We start from the raw sequence: 6,805 nt of genomic DNA, 5'->3' as shown, positions 1-6,805 counted from the left end.
GAGTTATAGAAGAAGAGAAAAGAGAAGATTTTTAACGGTTTTTTCGATATATCTCGAAAAGTAACAAAGCAATCGGTACTTTCAAACAATCAGTCGATAGATCTTTTTAAAACCTACAACTTTCTTATTTAAAATTTTTCAATCCGTGCTATATTTTTTTAGTTATTTTAGAAAAACCGTTTTTTTCAACTTTGCGATTTTTTTAAACCATGTTCGCCATATTGGATCGAGTTTAAAGAACAAGAAACTCAATTTAAAATTTAATTTTCTATACGGTCACCTTTTTTTTGTCCAGGTAATAATTTCTGCAAATTTAACATTAATCCGTGACAGAATGCTTGGACTATATAATCGGTGTACCAATCGTAGATTGTCCCGTAAATTTTGGCAAAAATCACATAATAATATTACAAGCTTTCGTCCCAGCAGATCCATCTGTTATTAAATTATATAAAACAAAACAACGTACAATCGTACAATTTTCAGAAAACAAATTTGAACCAGATATTATAAAATTCGTTGAAGAACGAGTAGTTCCGAAAGTAAAATATTTTTAAAATTTCAGGATTCTAGATGAGAAAATAAGAGCAGTTTGCTTATAAACGTATGTCCGCAAATGATTCGTTTTCCGAGATACGGGGTGTCAAAGTTTTTCTTAAAAACTGACGATTTAATTTATTGCTCTGAAACCGGTCGAGATGTGCAAATGAAATTTGGTGGGTTTTAAGAGGTAGTTATTGCGCATTTTTTGACACGCAATTAAGAATTTTATGTTCATCATTGGCGCGCGTACGGGTAATAATCTCAATTTTTTTAAAGAAAAAAATGGTACGCCACTGAGATATTACAAATTAAAAATCATTTTTGAATTCCTCGTTCAATTTGTGACAAAAAATCTCTCTTGCCTTTTCTTCGTATGGGGCGCCGTTTTGATGCAAAAAAATAAAACATCTTAACGCGTATTTTTTATTTCTTTAATACATTATCAAGAACTATCTAATACAATAACATTAAACCAGAACAATAACAGAAAATAACACTAATAAAATTTTGAAAAGGCGCAAAGCTACAACAAATGTTCAAAATGACCTCCCTCAGACGTGACACAAGATTCAACTCTTCGCCTCATTGATTGTCGTATTCGCGCAAATATTCCTGGTATATTTCTTATTGTCTCACAGCCGACTATAATTCGATTCCTCAGGTCATCAACATTTTCAACGGGAGTGGAATAAACTAATGACTTAAGAAAACCCCAAATGCAAAAATCAAGAGGATTTAAATCCGGCGATCGAGCAGGCCAATGTTCCGTACCTCCCCTACCTATCCAACGATTTGGATATACTGTGTCTAAGTGATTACGTACATTAATGCTAAAATGGGCTGGTGCACCATCATGCATGTACCATAGGTGTTGTCTCAGCTGTAGAGGAATTTCTTCAAGAAGAACAGGTAACTCTTCCTGTAGGAAATTAAGATAAGATTCGCCTGTTAGTCGTTGTGGGAGGAAATATGGACCGATTAAATGATCATCAATTACCCCAAGCCATACATTTGCGGAAAACTGATGCTGAAAATGAGCTTCAAAGATTCCATGGGGGTTTTCCTTAGCCCATAAGTGATTGTTATGGAAATTTCATATACACTGTCGTCTAAAAGTAGCCTCGTCAGTAAACAAAAGGGCATTTAAAAAATTAGGAATTTGAGCGATTTGATGATTAATCCATTGGCAAAAAAATAGGCGCGGAAAAAAGTCTCTACGTAGTAGAGCTTGCACACGTTCAATATGAAACGGATACAATTGCTGTTCTTTAAGAATTTTAAATACAGTGAAGTTGCTTACATTCAATATGTTGGCAATTTTTCGAGTACTTGTTTCAGGTGACTCCGCAATTAACTCGAGAACTGCTTCTTCTAGTTGCACAGTTCGTACTTCTCGAGGGCGCCCACAGTCAACCGTTTGTTTCTTAAATGAACCATTTTCGCGCAAACGTTGATGAAGACGAGCAAATATTGTGTGATGAGGTACCCTACGTCCTGGATACAACTCAGCATACAATCGTCGAGCTTGCCGACCATTTCCATTACTTCGACCATAGACAAAATGCATGTCTGACAATTCCGCATTTGTAAAATTTTCCATTCTTTTCGATAAAAGAAAAATTAATTACTTATTAACACTAATGTTATAGCAAACTAAAAGCTTAATAAATTAATAATGACGAAACGCTAATTTGACATTTCTTAAAAATATTCGTATTTAACAGACAAATGTTGACAGTAGCCTACTAGGTAATGTATTAAAGAAATAAAAAATACGCGTTAAGATGTTTTATTTTTTTGCATCAAAACGGCGCCCCATACGAAGAAAAGGCAAGAGAGATTTTTTGTCACAAATTGAACGAGGAATTCAAAAATGATTTTTAATTTGTAATATCTCAGTGGCGTACCATTTTTTTCTTTAAAAAAATTGAGATTATTACCCGTACGCGCGCCAATGATGAACATAAAATTCTTAATTGCGTGTCAAAAAATGCGCAATAACTACCTCTTAAAACCCACCAAATTTCATTTGCACATCTCGACCGGTTTCAGAGCAATAAATTAAATCGTCAGTTTTTAAGAAAAACTTTGACACCCCGTATCTCGGAAAACGAATCATTTGCGGACATACGTTTATAAGCAAACTGCCATTATTTTCTCATGTAGAATCACGCCCTGAAATTTGTCGCACTTATTTACTAACATCCTGTATATATAATTATATATATACAATGTCAATTTTGTTTAGATAATGACAACAAATAATTAAAAAAACAGTCGTGTGCTTTGGCGGGGCATAGTATTAAAATAGGACATAAACCAAATTTTAGTGAAACAAAGGTAATTTGTACAGAGAATAATTATAATAAAACAATTTTTTTTTGGAAGCTTTTGAAACAGCCTTTAATGATGATGCGTTAAATAAAAAAAGAGATACACAAAATTTAGTTATAAATTACTCATATTTGTTGTCATTAGCTAAACAAAATTGACATTGTATATTTATAATTATTGTTCATAATTTTTAAATTTTTTATAATAGAAAAATTAAATTCCAGCTTTTTCTCCCTGCCCGTTTGTGATAAGATTAATACTTAGTAGACTTATTTTACGTTTAAAATTTTATTCAGTCGAGACTAGACAGCTGTTCAGAACAATGAAAATAAAAATTTTACTTTTACTAATAATTATTTTTAATTTATTTTTTATAAATTTCTTTTAAGTTTTATAACTCTGTTAACTTAAGTAAGTGTCCATTTTATGTAATTATTTCATTATATTAATATTTTGTTGAACATTTTAGCCATTTTAACCTTGAAAAAGATAATAAATATTATCGAAAGTTTGGTTTAAGTTAAAAAAGAGTTTTCTTTCAACCACCACTTGACGACATCCCCAATATATATTTTTTGGTATATACAGGGTGATTAATTAACAATGGGAAAATCGAAAGCTGAAGATAGTACACGTGAAATGGTGACCATTGGCGCAAACATGTCTTACCCGAAAGTTGATAGTTTTGGAAATACAGGGTGCGTCTGACTTCGTTGGCAGCGATTTGTATTCTTTGCCACAACTCTTCACACGAGACAATAAATTCTTTGTAAACTATATCTTTCATTCGAGACCAAATAGAAAAATCAAGAGGACTCAAGTCCGGACTTCTGGATGGCCAAGCAAAAATGCTTACATGGCCAATCCAGCAATTTGGAAAAACTGCATCTAAATATGCACGCACAGTAGATAGGATAGGTCGGTTCTGCGCCACATTTTCTGCGCCACACTAAATGACGTCACGAACTCGATGGTCAGTGTCCATAGCTCCTTCAGCGGCTTCTTGTGGGCATTGTCGTTGTGCAAGAGATGCGTGGGTGTTGGCATGCAAGAAGTGTCATGGCGTCATGGAAGTGACGTCATATGGCCAGTTGGTGGTAAATTTAAAATTCAACCACGATAAGGGGAGGTCAATGACTTCCAAACAGCATTGCGTCATTCTTATCTGCATCATTCGAGGTCAAATTTCTACAGGTTCAGACTTGTTTTCTACAGGTTCTAACCTGTTTTCTACTGGTTCAGACCTGTTTTTTTAGCATAAACTGTAACCATATATATTATTTCCTTCAATACTGCCACGCTAGCATAAACTTTAACCTGATATATTATTTCCTTTAACAGCATTGCGTCATTCTTATCTGGTATTGCATCATTCGAGGTCAACGACCTCCAATCAGCATTGCGTCATTCTTATCTGGTATTGCATCATTCGAGGCCAATGACCTCCAAACAGGATTGCGTCATTCTTATCCGTTATTGCATCATTCGAGGTCAAGTTTCTACAGGTTCAGACTTGTTTTCTACAGGTCCAGACCTGTTTTCTACAGGTCCAGACTTGTTTTCTACTGGTTCAATCCTGTTTTCTACAGTTTCAGACCTGCTTTTTAGTATAAACAGTAACATGATATATTATTTTCTTTATAATTGTAGTGTTAGCAAAAATTTTAGCCTAATATGTAGGCTTGCTAGTAAACCTAGCATGAGCCTCATTAGCTCAGTGGTAGAGCAATGGTCTTGTAAACCGGAGGTCATGAGTTCAAATCTCACAGGAGGCAATCACATTTTTTATTTTTATCATTTTATTATTTTTTTATTACATTTTTTATGTCAGGTGTGGGATTCGAACCCACGCTCCTTTTGGGAACCAAGGCTTAAACAAGGCGCCTTAACCACTCGGCCAACCTGACTCAATAGGTATATGAAAAAGAAACGAGAAAAAAAAATTTATATCTATTTATTTTCATAAGGTAGGTGTAATACATGATGTACATGAGATAGTTATTTAATATCATATTCGAACTGTTGCTGAAAGTTCTTTATAACATAAAGTACAAAATTTTATATGCATTCCACAAATCCAGCTGCTTTCCATATGGGCGCAAGGTAGAAAAATAACGTTTCGTTCTCGCTTTCGACATATTCGGCAAACCTTTTCAGGCGGTCCCCAGCATTCGTCCTCAGGAACGGAATTTGGCATTACTTCGATTGGCTTCCTACCAGACATTACGCTCTCTTTAAAAGCACCTATTGCTACACTTGACTATGATATACTGAAGAATAATTGGACATCTAATGATTAAATTTACAGAACAAAAGTTGTGTTTTTAATCCCTTTGTTTCCTGATAGCAACTTGAATATTATACAATGGAGGTGGTAGGGTTGTAATTCTTGAAGGAGCTGCGCTACTGAACCGTATGTTGTTGATACCAGTCAATCTGGAGGACTGCGGTAAAAATGTGGAGTTTATGCTGTTTTCGCTACATTAACCATAATACTTTTGAATGATTTTTGCAATACTCTTCAGTATTAATACAATTGTAGCGACTGTTATAAAGTAAATAAGTCCAGAAATTGTATTCAAATCTGTTGTCGTATTTTCAGACGCTACGATGAGTGCGTCTGCGTATACATCTTCATAATCGGAGCAGTTTAAAATAGGTAATGACCTCCAGGTATCAAAATCTCCAATTGACTTATTTTGAAACGTTATTCTCAACTTGTAGAATTTAGAATGTTCCGGAACTGACGCCCCGAAGACCCTCAGCTTTCCACCATTAACTATATTACGTCTCATCTGAATTAACGTATGTGGACATGTATCATTCTCGCTAACATTTCTGTAGCATACATACATTTCGTGTACGTTGTGTATATCATGTACGTACAACACATTTTGTAGTACTGCAGTTAAAATTATGAAATTGGAACGTAAAACGACCATTGTTGTTAAGCAACAGACCACTGTCTATAAACGAATGAGGTACATAATGATTTGTAAAGTCTTATAACTGGTTTTTCTTATTCATGAAAGGTAGAGGGAGAGAGGAAATAAAACAAACAAGGACAAGTAAACATATATTAAGCATATTAAAATATAATAAATATAATATTATAACGTAATTGGTACAATTCTTGTAGATGTAGGTCCATTCTTCGCTGCGGAAAATCGATGAGGATTCGTAAATACATCATCCCACTTGTCTTGAATGTTCATCTTTTGAAACTGTTTAGCCATTTTACACTGGTTGTCGTAGTGTGTTATTTCGGATTTTAGTTGGCGAATTTTTTCAAGATGTTTATCTAATAATGGCTTGAGAATTTTAGAAGTCGTTTCAATTCTTCTCTTGAATCTATCTCTATCCGCAGCAAAAAATTCCCAGTATCTACGCCGAGCTGCAGTAGATGCAAAAGTCCACGTTTTCATTAGATGCACTTTATTTTTAGATTCGTCGAAAGTAACTGTTTTCTTCTTCATTGCGGCAATAGGTTGTATACCCAAAGGAAAAGATCTTCGCAGTTCCGCCTGCTGCATCTGACTGTTTTATTTGGATTCATATGATATGAACAACGGAGTACATCTACTTGGAAACGTGGTGGGGGGTTATCCCAGTAATTTTCACATTTTTCAACGTTTACCACATTGGGTAAGTGCTGCCAGCTGGAGGGAACCAATTGCGGTAGTATTTTCTCTAAATAATCCAGCTGTTCACGTCCTCTCACATAAATTATATCGGTACACAGCAAATGATCTCCAAGTATAGCGTCCAGCGCACTATATTCTACGTCTCCAGATGAATAGCGGATGCCGTGGATATTTCGTTTCGTACATCTTACTTGCTTCTGATTCGGTCGAGATAAATTATGGAAACTTGTAGGCGGTTTAATCAAATAATGGCTCACTTGGCGTGCATCCTGAATCGTGATTTC

At 34.8% G+C, this 6,805-nt stretch overlaps 2 non-coding genes across 2 annotated transcripts; one reads left to right on the top strand and one right to left on the bottom strand.

Annotated features, from left to right (window-relative positions):
- The first annotated feature begins 4,580 nt into the window (after window positions 1–4,580).
- Window positions 4,581–4,652, top strand: Trnat-ugu. The gene has a single exon. It is a non-coding gene; the product is annotated as a tRNA-Thr (tRNA).
- A 50-nt stretch (window positions 4,653–4,702) lies between these two features.
- On the bottom strand, window positions 4,703–4,784 carry Trnal-uaa. Its single transcript has one exon. It is a non-coding gene; the product is annotated as a tRNA-Leu (tRNA).
- Window positions 4,785–6,805: the final 2,021 nt, after the last annotated feature.

The sequence above is a fragment of the Anoplophora glabripennis genome, unplaced genomic scaffold (genome assembly GCF_000390285.2).
Source record: "Anoplophora glabripennis isolate ALB-LARVAE unplaced genomic scaffold, Agla_2.0 scaffold1992, whole genome shotgun sequence".
Classification (NCBI taxonomy): Eukaryota; Metazoa; Arthropoda; class Insecta; order Coleoptera; family Cerambycidae; genus Anoplophora; species Anoplophora glabripennis.
The sequence above is the reverse complement of the archived record's forward strand: the minus strand, read 5'-3'. Positions and strand labels throughout refer to the sequence as shown.